The following is an 18377-nucleotide window of genomic DNA, read 5'->3' on the forward strand; positions in this document are numbered from 1 at the left end:
AGTATATTAGGATAATTCAACCATTACAAACTTGTAATATCTGACCTTAATTGAATATAAATTATATGTAAAATAATTTACAAGGTTGTAAATACATACAATTTAGAAGGTTGTAAAAAATTAAAATTGATTAAATGAAGGCTCTAAGGGTTTAATTGAAGGAATTTTCAAAAACTAAGAGATCTTTTATAAATCTATGGACCTAAATGAATAATTTTCATGTAAATGGGGTCAAAATCATAACTAATAAAGAATGGGTAGACATATGGAAAAATTAGGAAACAGAAAACCAAGATTTGACCGTTTAAAGCCGATCCAATGGCTCGTAGACATGGATGATTGAATGGCTTAGATTGGATTATAAGATCGGACAATGAGGGCGAGTTAACTTGGTTTCATTTTATTTGAAATAGGAGAGTCGAAATTGAGAGAGAGAAGAAAGTGCAGTGAGAGAAAGAGAAAGAGAGAAAGAGGGAGTAGGAGCGGGACTAAGAGAGGGCGGTATTTCAGAGGCTGCGGATCGACAAAGAAAAAGAATGAAAATCGAAAATAAAAATAAGGAGAGATAAAGGCGCTCAGAAAAATTAGAGAGAGAAGTGAGAGAGAGCGGCCGAAGAAGTAGGGAAAGGACCTAGAGGCTCCAGACCAGAGGAAGAAATAGAATTTTCAAACCCAAAGTCGTTTGCATTTTCATGGTACTAAACCGAAACTAGGTGATTTGCTCTTTCCCTTCTTTGTCATGGGTTTCCCAAAGGGATGTTGTACTAACGCGTATGTGTGTGCCAGTCCTAGAAGTCAAGAATCCCACCAATGCCAGCAATTTCTAAAGTAGAATCGCACTGCTCGTTGCAATGTGCGAGGGGTTCTTCTAGGAAAATTGAGAAATCATTTTTGATGGTGAGTTTTTAGAAACCCGAGGCTGCTAATATTTTTTTAAAGATTTTAATTCATTTTTATTAGATTAAATTTTTTTGTGCTTGTGTGTAGTGATTCTAGGCCATTAAACGAGCTTAAGAACGATTTGTGTGAAGGAGTTTGTGAGTATCTCGTCCATTCTATGCTTGTTTTTGGAGTTTTACTCTCTATGCTTGATTTTATTAATTTTTTGCTTGAACTACAACAAATACAGATTACTAAGAAGAACAAAAACACATACATTTTACAAGCAGTGTGAACTGCCAAGATGGAGTGGAGGACATTTGATCTGTTATGGTTGTTTGCCTATATTCCTATTTTCGTGAAAATTATGGGATTGCATGACTATGATATGACTTGGCATGAAAATGGACTAAAAATTCGAGAACTGTGACTAGAACGAAATAAAACTATAAAATAAAAGTGATAATATTTGAGGAAATAAGTGAGTGAGATGAGTGAGAGAAAAATATATGTGATTACTTAAGAAGTAAAATAAATAAAATATCTTAATAAATAATTAAAATAAGAATTAACAAGTTTAATTGAATGAAAGAAATCAAGTAAAGAAAGTGGATATGATTGAAGAGTGTATGGAGCCTGAGATACCTTACTTATTTAGTCTGAATCAAGGAAGGGGTGTGTGTGTGATTATGGTGAACTTGCGCACGGATGGGTATATGTGAGTATAAGGGTCACATAGCAAACGTACTTGTTGTGGTCAATATGTGATTATTTGTGTGTTATCTATGCGATGGGAGGATCTTCTTTGCCTATTCTCGATGATGACATAAACAACATCGCGTGATGAAACCCTAAATGTGTTATTGCAAGTGTACCCATGATAGCTTGAGTGTAGATATGGTGCTTGAATGTATTGTCATATTTGAGCATAGAAATGTAAAGGCCCGAACATTTGTACTAAATAATAATATTGAATTTTATAAGTTTACGGAAGAAGTTTACTAATTCTGGGTTATATTCATTGCACAGTTTAATTGAAATGTCAATAAGGTTACGGGAATGTCCATTGAAGAAAATGAAACATAAAAGAAAGAAACGTGTAAACTGGGAACCTATATGGTCGACCTTTAATTTGCTAACTCTCTTATTGCTAAGGATTCGGATCTTGGTCGTCCTAATATAAAATTGTTAATAATAAAGAGGTGAGCCACACTAACTCAGTAAGAATATCAACACTTTACTATCGATATAGAAAATCAAAGGTTGGTAGAAATCATAAAACAACCAATATAGCTTTTTTTTAAAAGTAAATTCATTTAACTTGAAAATATTTATTCCTTACTTCTCTTTAAGTTCTTGAATACTATTTATGAAGGAGAGAAGCAGAATAGTAATGCATATCATCCATTCTAAGATACCAACAGTAATCAACTTACCCATTTACTTACTTATCAGTGCAGTTGGGGGTCCATAGGGGTTCCCACTATACGTGAACCTAATATCCATTCCATTAATCAATCTGCTGTCCCCATACCCCATCCGGTAATGGGGCTCGAAACATACCACCGCCTCAATACCCCGTCTGGTATGAGCGTGAACAAAACACTTCCCAACCCCTTCTGTTATGGGACTCGTCCTTTGATCCAGATCGTCCATTTGAGGCTGCACGACCCAATCTCCATTGTCTGATCTATCCAATTTGGAAAACGAATTAGAGTCATCCAATCGAAGGCACGTGGACCTTTCAATCGCGCTTGAAGGGGGAACAAATTTGGGCCGTTCGTGCATACGGGAGAAAATCCGAATCGTTGGATCGATTGGCATGCGGATTGCCCACATGGCTTCCTACGTGTCTGCCATGCGGCGCACGACGACTGACCGTGTTACTGACGTGGCAGTCCTACGTGGCCATTTTTATTTTTGCACTTTTGCACAGTTTTTTAATTTTCTCTACAAAAGATCATTCCTTATTTCTAGTTCAACCATAACTTTCGAAAATTATTTTCAAATACACCTAAAATGTATATTTTTTCAAAAAATTTAAGAAAAATTAAAATTAAAATTTCTAAAATTATTATTAATATAAATTTATTTATATCAAGCCTAAATCCCAGGCTCGGGGTGTTACAATTTTCCTTCCTTTAAGAAAATTTGGTCTTTCAAATTTGCTTTTCTCCCACTAGTCAAACAATTGAGGATACTGGATACTAAAGTCTAATTCCAACTCCCAAGTGACCTCGTCCTGCAAGTGATTCTGCCATAGGACCTTGATGAAGAAAATTTCTCTGTTGCGAAGCACTCTGCTCTTTCGATCCAAAATACCAACCGGTACCTACTCGTAAGATAAATCATCATGGAGTGAAAGTGGCTGATAAGACAAGACATGTGAGGGATCCGAGTTGTACTTGCGTGGAATTGACACATGAAATACGTTATGGACTCTAGATAGTTATGGAGGTAGTGCTAGCCTGTAGGCGGATGTTCCAATCTTGTCTAAGATCTCAAACGGTCCAATGAACCAGGGGTTCAACTTTTTCCTCTTTTCAAACCTGCCTATACCCTTAAAGGAGGTGACCTTAAGGAATACTCGATCTCCTTTCTCAAATTCTAAATCTCTTCTTCAGTTGTCTGCATAACTTTTTTGTCTACTCTGGGTCGTCTGGATGTTAATCCTAATTTTAACTATCTTCATTGTGGTCTCATCTATAAAATCTGGACCAGTTAATTTTCTATCATCCAATTCTCAATAGATCGACGATCTACAGGGTTTGTCATCCCAGTGCCTTTCGAAAGTCAAAACACAAGCCCTAAGCATATCCTCTAGTATGCAAATGGTTCGCTCTGATTGTCTATTTGTCTAAGGGTGGAACGTTGTGCTAAGAGACAATTTCATCTTCATTGCTTATTGGAAGCTTGTCCAAAATCGAGAGGTAAACCTAGGATCCCTGTTTAATACCACTGTTACCAAAACTCTATGTAGTCTGATTATCTCTCGAATGTAGATTCTATCTAGTTTGTCCAAGGGATCAATCATTTTGATGGCTAAGAAATGAGAGGACTTAATGAGTCGGTTAACAATCACCCAAATTGCGTCATGCCCCGAACGTGCCATAGGGAACCCTGTTATAAAGTCCATGGTGATATGTCTCCATTTTCACTCCAAAATTGGTAATGGTTGAAGTAGCCCATTTGGATGTTGATACTCTGCCTTGATCTGTTGACATATAAGGCACTTGGAGATGAAATAAAAAATTTTATTTTTCATCATGTTCTACCAAAATTGGGGTCACATGCTTTGATACATTTTAGTACTTCCCAGATATATGGTGAACTTTGAACTGTGAGCCTCTATCATGATATCATTTTTTAGTTCGCTGTCATTTTGGACACATAGCCTATCCTGGAACCTGAGCAACCCATCGCCAGAGACTCAGAATTCTGAATTTAAACCCTGTTCTGTATCCTTTTTAAGAGTTGCTAAAGTAAGATCGGTCAGTTGAGCCTCCTTTGTTCTCTAGATTAATTCAGGTTAGACCGCTTGATGGGCCAGGCATATGGCTATTTTCAAATCCTTGAGCTGTATCTACAGCGTAGCCTTTATTACCCTGTATTCAGAAACCATTATGTGAGCTGATATACCTGCATTCTTCGTGCTGAGAATGTCGACTACCACATTACCCTTACCCGGGTGATACATGATCTTACAATCGTAATCCTTGAAGAGCTCTATCCAACGCCTTTGGTGCATATTAAGATCCTTCTATGTGAATATATGCTTTAAATTCTTATGGTCTGTATAAATTTTAAATGTTTCTCTATATAATAATGGCAGCAAGTTCCAAGTCGTTGGTAGGGCAATTCTTTTCATGAGTTTTCAATTGCCTGAACCCATAAGCTATGACATTCATGTGCTGCATGAGAATGCAACCCAATCCTTGGGAGGACGCATCACTATATACTGTATATCCACCCGCTCTATTCGACAGAGCCAAGACTAGCACAATAGTTAGTTGTTTTTTAAATTCTGTAAAGCTCCTTTCACATTCATCATCCCACTCAAACTTGACATTTTTCTTCACAAGTCAGGTAAAGGGGGCGACTATACTTGAAAACCCTTCTACAAACCTGCGGTAATAACCTGTCTTACCCAGAAAGCTTCGAACTTCCTTAATCAAAGTCAACTACTTCCAACCCATCAATACATCAATCTTCTTGGGATTCATTGACACACCATCTTTTGATATTATGTACCATAGGAAGGAAGTCTACTCAAGCCAAAACCCACACTTACTCAATTTTGTATATAGTTTCTTTTTTCTGAGAACCTGTAAGATCTAAGTCGGATACTGAGTGTGTTCCTCCCTACTCTTCGAATAGACTAGGATATCATCAATAAATACTATGACGAACTGATTCAAGAACGGCCTGAAAACCCTGTTCATCAAGTTCATAAAGATCGCAGGTATATTAGTTAACCCGAATGGCATGACTAGGAACTCATAGTGCCCATACTGGGTTTTAAAGGCTATTTTAGTGATCTTCTGCCTTGATCTTTACCTGATGGTATCCGAGTGCAAGTCAATCTTGAAAAAAATCTGAACACCCTATAACTGGTTAAAAAGATCATCAATCTTGGAGAGAGGGTACTTGTTCTTGATTGTGACCATATTTAATTCCCTTTAGTCAATATATAACCTCAAAGATCCATCATTTTTTCTTATGAACATGACTCCAGTACCCCAGAGAGATATGTTATGGTGGATGAACCCATTAGCCTACAACTCCTTGATATGTTTTCTTAGTTCTTTTATCTCGACACGAGTCATTCGGTATGGGACAACCGAGATGGGCTGGGTGTCAGGCTAAAAATCTATGACAAATTCAACTTCTTGATCTATTAGCAGTCCTGATAGTTCATCAGGGAATACATCTGAAAAATCTTGAATAATAGGGATATCTTGAATGCAAATTTCTTTCTTAGCCTTGCTTAACGTGAAAAAGAATAGCTGAGTTATGGCATTTGATAAACAATGCAATTACTATGTATGAATAATATCTAAAACTTTTATAAATTTGTAAAAGACTCTTTATTAGGAATGTTGAACACAAACTTCTTATGAAAACAGTCCACAATGGTGTGATACGCCGTTAACCAGTTCATTCATAGAATTACATCAAAATCTTCCGTGTCAAGTGCTATCAGATCTATACTCAATTTTTTACCTGCTATTTATATTATACAAGCTTTGTATATAATATCTCCTAGTAGTGTTCCCAGGTGTAGATACAAATAATACAAAATCAAGACTTTCAGGTAACATATTTAAATTTTTAATAAAAGTATGTGAAACAAAAGAATGTGAAGCACCAATATCAATTAAAAAATTTATCAGGTGGTCACAAATAGTATACGTATCCTGTATGACGTCCAGGTTGACTTCAGCATCCTGTTGGGTAAGGCTATAGATTTTGCCCTAGACTGTAGGTCTGGCCTGATTCTGATTCCACGGGTACTCTCTCGTACAGTGTTGGACACTCCCGCATATGTGGGAGGTATTGTTGAGGTGATAGTAGGGTCTGTCCCCATGATCCTTGCCACAGTGTTGGCGAGTCTTGTTGCATCCTGTCACTAGTGCTTGAGAAGGAGCTTGAGTTGCGGGCCTTAGTCTCTTGTTCTACTAGTTCAATGTAGTAGGTGCCGGTTTGCGATGTTGAACCGGGGGCCTGGAGTTGCCCACTACTGGAGGAAAAATACAGAGGTTCCTTTCTATCAACTGTGTCTTGGCCAAAACTGCTGAGCTCAAACACATACAGTTGCTGTCTAATATCAGGATGGAGACCCCACTTAAACTTCCTTGCCTTTCTGCCTTCGTCTATCATATTCTCAGGAGAGTATCGATCTAACTCTAGAAATTTCTGAGCATACTCTGATACTGACATATCTCCCTGGACTAAGTGTGCAAACTCCATCTCCTTCAGATGCTAAAGGTGTTCTAGAAGGTACTCAATATTAGAAGCTATCAGGAACTGTTCCCAAGTGACTAGGGTGGATAGAGTGTCCTGCTTCAGTTTCAACCAACGCCCTGCCTCACCCACGAGCATGTAAATGGCAAGAATGACCTTCTGTTCGAGAACCACGCCAAGAGTTTTGAAGGCCTTCTCCATCTCTGTTAACTAGTATTCAACTTCTTCAAAAGTGGATGCCCCTACAAAAGTAGATGGATTAAGTTTTTTATACCTCTCGATGTAGCTTGAGTCCATCACGAGTGGAGCTGGGTCCTACTAAAGGGGAATTGGATTATGCTGGGGAGGGACTGGGTGGCCCTATGGCAGTATCTGATTGTATGGCAGAGGCACCAGATTATATTATGGTGATGCTAGATGATACGGCGGAAGAGTAGGATTGTACTGTGGTGGCACTAGATCCTCTCAGTGCGGAGGTGGCTCATACTGTGGCAGCGGTGGAGGGGGATCAGACAGCTCCCTCATATCTTCCCTGGCCTGCTGCGTAAAAATGAGTCTCTCCAGCACCTCAAAGAGCCGATCGACATCCTCTCAAAGCAATCCCTCTCGGGCTGCCCTATTTAGCAGGAGTCTTCCTCTCCTCGTGTTCTTGTATCTAAATTTCACAACAAAGTTTGAGATTCAAGTTGTATTGAATTATTTTAACCATATGTGCAAGGAACGGTTATGAGGAACCTGACTCTGATACCAAGTGTAAATGCTCGAACATTTATATTAAATAATAACGTGAAGTTTATAAGTTTGTGGAAGCAGTTTACTAATTTTGGGTTACATTCCTTGTACAGTTGAATCAAAATGCTCAATAAGTATATGGGAGTATCCCTTGAAGAAAATGAAACATAAAAGAAAGAAAAGTATAAACTAAGAACCTATGTGATCGACCTCCACTGCGTAACTGGGAAAAAATAGGAGACAACCTTTAATTCGCTAACTCTCTTGCAACTCAAGATCCAGATCTTACTCGTCCTGATCTATAATGGTTAATAATAAGGGGATGAGCTACATTATCTCAGTAAAAATATCAACACTTTACTACCGATACGGAAAATCAAAGACTGGTAGGAATCATAAAACAACCAATAGAACTTATTTTACTTTTTAAGTAAATTCATTTAACTTGAAAACATTTATTCCTTACTTAGCTTTAAGTTCTCGGATACCATTTATGAAGGAGGAAACTAGAATAATAATGCACGTCATCCATTCTAAGATACCAACAGTAATCAATTTACCCATTTACTTACTTACTAGTGCCGTTGGGGGTCTATAGGGGTTCCCACTACACGTGAACTCAATATTCATTCTATTAATCAACCGACCATCTCCATAACCCGTCTGGTAATGGGCGTCAAACATACCTCCGCCTTAATATCCCGTCCGATATGAGCGTAAACAAAACACTTCTTAACTCCTTCCGGTACAGGACTTCTCAATCCCATTCGACTAAGGGTAACCTCCACGGTAGGGTTTGCCCTATGTACCGGGTCTGTACATCCTTTCCCATGACACCTAGTAAGCCTTTTAGTTTGATAACGTTAACTAAAACATACATGTCCACATCATCATTTAGCCACCAAATACATACAACAATCTCATTTAATAATTATAGGAAAATAGAACGATAATTTAATAGACAATATAGTTAATTAAAGTCTAGTAAATAATAAATAAAAGATTTTAAATATTGGCAACCTCTAATTAATTAAATATAGGTCACCAATCGAGCCGGTAATCAGTTAGTGTGTAATTGTCCTAACTTATCTGTGTTGCTTATTTATTGCTATACTACTTTGTTTGTTTACCGCTACTTCATACACTTTAATTCATTGGTTTTAATCGCTTTCTTGTTTATTAATTTACTCAACCGTTTTATTTCTATCAATTAATTGGTTTGAAATGAATGTCTTAATTACGCTTTCTTTATTAACGAGAGAAAAGATGAGGAATTCTTACCCCAGGTTGGTGTTCGAAACACCTCCTTTTTCACTGCAGTTCCCAGTGGTTTTCAGCTCCTAAATTTCTTGAGTTTTTTGGTGAAAACCAAAAACACGCGTCAATTATCATGGAAATATGTGAAAAATGGTCAAAAGGGGGTTAAGACTCTCTCGAGGTAGGTTTAGGGTTCCGGTACGGTAGCATTGTCGTGCTCCAGTGCTGGCTCCGGTACCTACGATAGTACCTCCTCTTGGTCAGGCCAGTTTTGGCCCGTCCTGTGCAAAATCCTGCGAAATTCGAGATTAGGTGGCTTTTGTTGGTAGAAAAATGGAAAAAATTGAGACTTACTGGCGGTTTAGGGTTTCCGGCTTGGTGTCTCCACCGTTCCTCCCTTGCGATCGTAGTTTTCCTTCAGTTTTCATGCACCAAAAACACGTTAAGAAATCAATGGTCGAAAAATAAAAGGGAACAGGAAGGGGATACGGGCTCACCATAGGGGTTTTGGGTTTCAGGTGCGGTAGCTCGGCCGAGCTCTGCCCTCTATTTCTGGCTTTTCGTTAGGGTTTTTGGCACCGAGAAGGGTTTGGGGTGGCTTAAAATTGAAAGATGAATCGAAAGGGAAGAAAAAACTCACTTTCTGGCGTCAGTGAGGGTTCTAGTGCGACAGCGACGGTGGCCAACTTCTCTTCTAACTGCCCTGCTTCTTCTTCTCTAACGAACTGGTTACGGCTAGAGTTAGGATTTTGGTGGAAAAGGAGTCTAAATACTCCTCCTCCTTCGATCTGGATCGTTTATTTGAGGCTGCATGGCCCAATCTCCACCGTTCGATCTATCCTATTTGAGAAATGAATCATAGCCGTTCGATCAAAAGTACGTGGACCGATCGTGCCTGAAGGAGAAACAGATCTGGGTCGTTCGTGCTTGTGAGATTGAATCTGGACCGTTGGATCAATTGGCATGCGGTTTGCCTGCGTGGCTTCCCATATGGATGTGTATCCGCGTGTCTATCATGCAGCACACGACGATTGGCTGTGTTGCTGACATGGCGGTCCTACGTGGTAATTTTTTTAGTTTTGCACTTTTGTACTTTTACCCCAATTTTTTAATTCTCTTTTCAAATAGGTCATTCTTTATTTTTAGTTTGGCCATAACTTTTGAAAATTGTTTTCAAATATACCTAAAATGTATATTTTTTCAAAAATTCTAAGAAAAATTAAAATTAAAATTTCTAAAATTATTATTAATATTAATTTAATTGTCCCGAGCCTAATTCCCAGGCTAGGGGTGTTACAAGAAATGATTTGAGTGCAAATGTGATATTCGAGTGAAATGTGTGAAATTTCGAGATAAGAATTAATGGTTAAGAATAAGTGAATTATTTAATTATAGAGATTGTGAAATTAAAAGCATTGTGTAAACTTATAAAGAATTTATGATTTTGAGTAATTTTAAATATTACATTTATTACATATATGCGTGTGTTTGCATGATGTCTGATTTGGGTATAGAATAATAGGAATACTTATTGAATTGATGAAGCTCATTAAATTTTTCTCTAATATATTTCAGAGTAGGTGGATCCGGAGCAACAACTGGGAAGTGAAGGAGACGTGAAGGTGTCCTAATAAGTGTATATTTTGTTTTTTTTTATATCACATCATTTTATTAAACTCTACATTTTAATTTCATGTTATATATGTGTAAATGCTGTATATATCACAAAGGATGTTAAGTTTTATTTTGAATTTTTAAGCTGCGCATATTGATGCTTGTGGGCCCTAGTAGCTGGGGAATGATATGAGTATGTTCGGGCCTTGTTATTGGGGTTTGGGGCCTTGGATCTAGGGAATGATATGACTAGGTCCATGCCTCATTATTGGGGCTTGGGGTATTACAGGTGGTATCATAACACACTTTCCTAGGATCATCCCTTGTGCATGAGGTTTTATAGTTTAAACATAACCTTATATGATTTTAGGGATGTTAAACATGTATGAAAGTTAATTTGGAATGTTTAAATCATTTTTTTATGGATATAGAATCGCAAAATGAGGCATGGGGGATCTCTACCAAGGCAACATGCTAATTTTAGGTCCCTCCTAGAAGATATTGATCGTCTGTACTTCATGGTTGAGAGGATTGCCAATGTCAATCAACCTAGAGAGGGTAGAGAAGATTTACCTGATCCTCCCCAAGTACCACTCCAACATGACCCAGAACAACCAAATATGGATCTGGGGTGTCATAGGAGGTTAGTGAAACTTAATCCTTGAACTTTTGCAGGTCCGATGAATTTTATTGAGGTAAAAAAATGGTTGTGGCTATAGAAAAGGCATTCACAGCTCTAGTTGTGACCATCGAGCAGAAGGTGATCCTAGCCATGTATATGTTCGTGGGTGAAGCTGAGCATTGATGGGACTACCTCAAGTAGACCACTTTACCTAAGCCCATCACCGGGGAAAAGGTTTTAGAGGCGTTCAACACCTAATGTTTCCCTGCCCGCCTCCAACATCAGAAAGAGTGAGAGTTTATATAGTTGAGTCAGGGGAACTTGTCCGTAGATGAGTATGCTCGGAAGTTCATTGAGTTGAGTCGCTTCGCCATAACAATCATGACCAAAGAAGGATAGATGGCAAGGAAATTTTAGTGGGGACTGTGCTCAGAGGTTCAAGATCAACTTGCAGTTCTAGAGCTTAATACATATTCATGTGATAAACACCAAGATAATAGAGAACAGATTCAAGGGTTCATCATTAGGAGTAGACAGTCCCAGACCCTTTTTAGCTCCAAGGAGACCGACTCCAAGGGTCGATCCATAAGATAAGAGGCCTAAGGTGACAACAGCAGCACCTTCCAAACCCTCAGTAGTAGCAGGTCTGGCACCAACATGTCCCTGATATGGGAATGATCATGGCAACCAGACATGTTATCGCGTCACTCGATCATGTTTCAAATGTGGAAGTCAAAAACACATAATCCGTAATTGTCCATTCATGAAAGGCAATACCAGAGCTCTAGTACAAGAATGAGTGTATACCCTTATCGCACCTAATGCTGAAGCAAATCCTGACATCATCCAAGGCAATAAAAATAAAGAGTTTAATCTTCAAGATGTACTAGTAGTCAAGAATTTCCATATGTATTTTTTGATGAGCTTCTAGTACTAACACCAGATCATGAGATAGAGTTCTTTATTGACTTATAGTCAAGTACCCAGCCTATTTTTATTGCTCCTTACATAATGGGAAGGGGGGAGATGGAAGAGTTAAAGAAATAGTTAAAAAAACTCTAACAAAGGATTCATTTACCCTAGTGTCTCTCCTTGGGTTGTTCTTGTAACTTTTACGAATAAAAGAGATGGAACCCAACGAATGTGTATTAATTATAGAGAACTCAATCGAGTTACCATTAAGAATATATATCATCTGCCAAAGATTAATGATCTTTTTTGCCAACTGGAGGGTGCTAAGGAAACAAAACCATTTTGATCGTCAAGGTACTCTGACGACATCATTCTCAAGTGGAGGCTACCTGGGAAACTGAAGACTTGATGTGAGCCCAATATCCTGACTTGTTTTTAAAGTTTGTAATCAAATTTGGATGACCAAATTTTTTGTAAGGGGGAGGATTGTAATATCTGATCTCAATTGAATGTATATTATATGTAAGATATTTTAAAAGGTTATAAATACATATAATTTAGAAGGTTGTAAATTATTAAAATTGATTAAATGAAGGCTTTGAGGGTTTAAATGAAGGAATTTTTAAAAATTAGAGGTCTTTTATGATTTTAAGGGACCTAAACGAATAATTTTCAAAAATTAAGAAACAGATGACTAAGATTTGACCGTTTAAACTCGATCCAATGACTCTTTAACACGGATGATTGAACGACTAAGATTGGATCTTTAAGAACAAATGGCGAGGATGAGGGCATAAAAAGGAAATCCTAACCTAGTTTTCTTTCATTCAAAAGAGGATTACTAAAATTGAGAGAGAAAAAGAGAAAGAGAAAGAAAGGGATGAGCAGTACGACTGAGAGAGGGCGATATTCCGAAGGCTGCGAATTGATGAAGAATAATAAGGAAAATTGAAATCATGAATAAGGAGAGCAGGATGCGCATAGGAAAACTGTAGCAAGAAGTGAGAGAGAGCAACTAAAGAAGAAGAAGGAAAACATTGCAGAGTCTCCAGATCGGAAGAAAAAAAAGAAGTGTTGAACTCAAAGTCATTCGAGTTTACGTGGTACCGAACCTGAACTAGGTGATTTCCTCTTTCCCTCCTTCGTCATGGGGAAGCCGTATTAACGTGTATGTGTGTGCAGGTATTAGAAGTTAAGAATTATACAAACGCTGGCAATTTCCAAAGTAAAATCGCATTGCTCGTAGCGATATGCGAGGGGTTCTTCTTAAAAAATTAGAAAATCATTTTCGACAGTGATTTTTTTTTTTGAAACAATTGCTAATATTTTCCTTCTTAGATTTTAATTCACTGCTATTAGATTAAATTTCTTTATGCTTGTGTGTAGTGATTCTAGGCCATTAAACAAGCTTGAGGACAATCTTGCGAAGGAGTTTGTAAGTATCACGTTTATTCCATGCTTTTATTTAGAATTTTACTCTCTATGCTTGATTTTATTAATTTGTTGCTTGAAATAGAATAGATACAAATTACTAAGAAGAACAAAGCCCCATATATTATACAAGTAGTATGAACCTGTCAGGATGGAATGGAGGACATTTGATTTATATTGGTTGCTTGCCTGTATTCTTATTTCCATGAAAATTATAGGATTGCATGACTCTAATATGACTTGGCACGAAAAAGTACTAAAAAATTGAGAATTGTGACTATAACAAATTAAAATTGTAAAATAAAAGTGATAATATATGAGGAAATAAGTAAGTGAGGTTAGTGAGAGAAAAAGAGATGTTACTAATTAATAAGTAAAATAAAAAAAAATACCTTAAGAAATAATTAAAATAAGAATCAAGTTAAGGAACTGGATATGAGTGAAGAGTGTATGGACCTTGAGATACCTTACTCGTTTAGTCTGGATCGATGAGGTGGTATGTGTGTGTGATTATGGTGAACCTGCACTTGGATAGGTGTGTGTTAGTGTAAGGGTCACCTAGCAAACGTACCTGTTGTGACCAATGTGAGATTGTGTGTGTTATCCATACGATGGGGGTTATCCATACGATGACGCGATGAAACCCTAGATGTATTATTCCGCGTGTACATGTAATATCTCAAGTGTAGATATGGTATTCGAGTGTATTGTGATATTCGAGCGTAGAAATGATTCGAGTTCAAATGTGTAAAATTCCAAGATAAAAATTAATGGTTAAGAATAAGTGAATTATTTAATTATAGAGATTGTGAAATTAAAAAAGCACTATGTAAACTTATAAAGAATTTATGATTTTGAGTAATTTTAAATATTGCATTTATTACATGTATGTGTATGTTTTCATGATGCCTAATTTAAGTATAGAATAATAGGAATATTTATTGAGTTGGTAAGTTCATTAAATTTCACCCTGATATTTTTCAGAGCAGGTGGATTTGAAGCAATAGTTGGAAGAGTGAACGACACATGAATGTGCCCTAATCAGTGTACATTTTGTTTTCATTTTTGTCATTGTTTCGTTTTGTTAAACTCTATATTTTAACCTCATATTTTGTAGATATTAATGTTCTATATATATCACAAGAGATATTAGGTTTTATTTTAAATTTCTGAGCTGAGCATATGGATGTTTCTAGGCTAAAGTAGCTAGGGAATGGTATGAGTACGTCTGTGGCTCGTTATTAGAGTTTGGGGCATTACAAAACTATATTAAATTGATTGCAAAATTAAAACTCAAACATACCCAAAATTCAAGTAAAATCAATTACTCTGGTGTATTTTCATTGATAGTTTTCCTAAATTAATTATTTTGCTTTTATTAATTTGTTTTAATTTTTTTTCTTAAATTTAATTTCGATTTCCAGATAATAGTAGAATTTCTACAATTTTGGTACTTGATACACAATTTCTATGGGACGATACTCTACTTATCACTTTGTTACTTGAACAATTTCATGCGCTTGCGAATTTGTCCATCATAAGCCCATATGGTAATTCATTGATCTTATTGAAGATGTGGCACTGAAGCATATCCCTCAATTGGTTAGAGAAGAGAAGAGCCAAAATCCATTTAGCAGCATGAATAACATGTTATGGCTAGTAATTCCATATGAGGACAGCATCCCACAATATTTGTAAAATCTTAAACATTAAAGGAATTCAAGCTTTGATCTTCATCGAACTAGAAGGGAAGATGCTGAGTACAAATGGAAAAGAGATGATATCTATGTATGGTGCAAAAAAATTGCCAAAGCAACCTCTTTCTCCTTAAAGTAGACTAGAATATATCTCTCTCTCCTTAAGCTTTCTCAACTTTCAGACAAGCTTATCTCTTCTTGAAGAAAACCAAAATATGTGTCTCTCTTTCCTCAAGCTTTATAAACTTGCATACAAGCTTATATGTCTCTCTCTCTTCTTGAAGGTTCCTCGTGCGCCATCTCTCTCTTGTTAAGATTTTTTCTCCTCAAGCAACATTGGCCTAGTGCAACATGTCCTCCAGTTTGCCTCCAAAGTAGTCGCATCCTCATGCTCTTTCTCTCTCTTTCTCTCTTTCTCTCTCTCTCTCTCTCTCTCTCTCTCTCTCTCTCTCTCTCTCTCTCTCTCTCTCTCTCTCTCTCTCTCTCTCTTACAATTAGTTTTTGATATATAGAGTTAAGGATTGTGAGTATAAAGTGAATAAGACTTGTTATTAATAGGTGAAAAATAATTTATGATGATATGGAGGATAACATGTAAATTTTTTTCCATATTATCAACACGTGATCAATCAATACTTGAACATGTGGCGTGGACTAATTGTGAGATAATTTCTGTTAACTTTGAGTATTTATTTAGAAATATTTTTAAAATATGAGTTTATACAACAAAGAATCCGAAGGTCTAATAGAAAAGTATCAATAGTATATGAATTATTTTTCTCTTTAGGCTTAAATATAATAATACTAGGTCTCCAGCATATATGTGTTTTTTTTCTTATTTGAATATGCAATTAATATAATTATATTAAACACATTCTTTATTTTTATTAAATTTCTGAAAAAAATTATAAAAAATAAGGAAAAATTATATAAAATATATTCGTTGATTAAAAATAACATAATTTAATTATTCATATTTACTTTGCAACTTACCTAATATTTATTCTATATAAATTAAAATAATATTGCTATAACATGCAATACATTTAAAAATTATATACAATGTTTATATATGCGACAACAGATTTGAATATAAGTTTCTTGATAAAAATAAAAAAATACATAAATTAAAATATTTTTTATCAAAACAATTTATTTTAGTAATCATTAAATATGTAATAGTTAAAAAATTAATATACAATTCATATACTAATTAAATTAATTATATATAAATTAAATATATATAAACATATAGTATATATTAATTCAATTATTATAGATAAATAATTAAATTAATTATATGTCATAAATATAATTTATACTTGTCAAATCGTATTAATTTTTATGATTATTTGGTCATAGAAATCCACATAGATGTTTAACTTTACATACCATATTCATGTTCATAGTGTACAGATCTACAATTTCAAATCTAAAATATTAAGCATTTAATTTTATAGTTATTTATATTTTAGTTATATAAATAATAATTATATAATATATTATAATACATGATTATATTATAATTATGAAAATAAAAAATATATATAAAAAATAGATTTTTTAAGAAAAAAAATTATAAAAGACATATATATAATATAAATATAAAGAATATAATAAAATAGATAAAATTATTAATATTTTTATTAATATAATATTTGTATATTATATTATTGGTAATTGTAATTGGTTTGGTGGTGAAATTTGATAAAATTGCAATGAAAAGAGTATCTGGTCTAACTCTGAATAAATATTGTCAAAAAATTCCGTATCAAGAATGTAAAAATACAAATATAGTCGAATGGTAAAATTTCTCTTTGCTGAGGAGAAGACACGGGTTTGATTCCTACTAAATCGCAGGTATAAGTTTAGGAGACTATATCATTCTTACCATGTTTCTTGTTTCTTGATCAAAAACTTCCATTACAATTTTTCCTAAATCCAGAGCCCCTTGGTTTTGGGTTCCCTTTTCAAATGGAAATACATGCGATGTTATTAAAATAATCAACCTTAAAAATAAATTATATAAGAGAGGGGGGTTACATTAACTTATAGCGCGCGATTTCTGACATTGGGGGTTCAGGTTTAGCCTCTACACTCCCGCGGGCAGGCTCGTTTTGTAATGACCTCAGAAATTAAAAAGGAAATGTATATATAAATTTTGAGTGCGGAAGCGAAATAAAAAGTTCTGATTAATATCTCTTACACAATAACCGAAACGTACTAATAATATGAAAGAATAAGTTAACTAAAGAAAATACTAAAAATGAAATACTATAAGGAAAACTATAAAATATTTAGGCATCTACTCGCCGTCTTCCTGCGGAATGGGCTCGGAAACCAAGTCCTCCTGATCTGAAATGGTTAAGTAAGGAATGAGCTACACTAGCCTAGTAAAGACGTTACACTATATCACTGTCACAGAAGTAAAGGTTGGTAGAAAAACAACAATGACCAATGGAGCACAATTTTTGACAAATTCATTAATCAATAATAAAACCATTTACTATCCACTTACCTCGGTGAGATTTATGAAAACGACCCATAGAAACAATAACATCAAAGATATCATGAATTCATACATACTCTATAACATAGAACATGTCATACTTTTATTTTTCAATCATCAAACAACAATTTTCCTCTTTTATCAGCCTACCAGTATCCATGGGGATCCATAGGGGTCCCCGCTACACGTGAACCATTAACTTTAACAACTTAATTACAGGGTCGTCCCTACACCCCGTCCGGTATGGGCGCTAAAATATTTAAAGTCTCCATACCTCGTCCGGTATGAGACAACGTTCCCGGTAGAGTTCTCTATGGACCCGGTCCATCCACCATCTCCCAGGATATCTGGTGAGGCTGTCAACTTATCCATTTATCAATTCACATACCCTTTTCTATTCTTTTCTTAGTTTTCTATTTCTCACATAAACATGAACACTTAAACAAGTAACGTGCATTCAATGAGGCAAACATACATTAAATCCACGAAACCAAGCAACAGTGAAGTAAACAGTGATTCATGCATCCGAAACCATAGAATAAATAAGCAACATACCGTAACGCATTTAAAACTGTAAAATAAATAAAACAGGAACTGAGCAAAAAATATATTAGATTCGGGCTCCATCAGCAACCTTAACTAATTATACATATCTATTAATTGCAAAAATACGATATTTCCATTCAATTAAACTTTAATTCCGCGATAGGAAATAGGGTGAGCGATCCTTACTTGATTCGAAGTCTAAAACCCATTTTTT

At 35.6% G+C, this 18377-nt stretch overlaps 1 long non-coding RNA gene across 4 annotated transcripts; it reads left to right on the top strand.

Moving 5' to 3' along the window:
• Nucleotides 1-413: 413 nt before the first annotated feature.
• LOC110812383 (uncharacterized) lies at nt 414-14166 on the top strand. 4 transcript variants are annotated; one of them, XR_015818431.1, is made up of 5 exons: nt 414-713; nt 787-897; nt 988-1037; nt 10408-10454; nt 13367-14166. It is a non-coding gene; the product is annotated as an uncharacterized LOC110812383 (long non-coding RNA). The 4 variants fall into 4 exon arrangements; XR_015818430.1 differs by lacking the exon at nt 13367-14166 and having other exon boundaries at nt 10408-13324; XR_002539276.2 differs by lacking the exons at nt 10408-10454; nt 13367-14166 and adding an exon at nt 1130-2067.
• Nucleotides 14167-18377: the final 4211 nt, after the last annotated feature.

Source organism: Carica papaya, chromosome 4 (assembly GCF_054855325.1).
Source record: "Carica papaya isolate Zhongbai chromosome 4, ASM5485532v1, whole genome shotgun sequence".
Lineage (NCBI taxonomy): Eukaryota > Viridiplantae > Streptophyta > Magnoliopsida > Brassicales > Caricaceae > Carica > Carica papaya.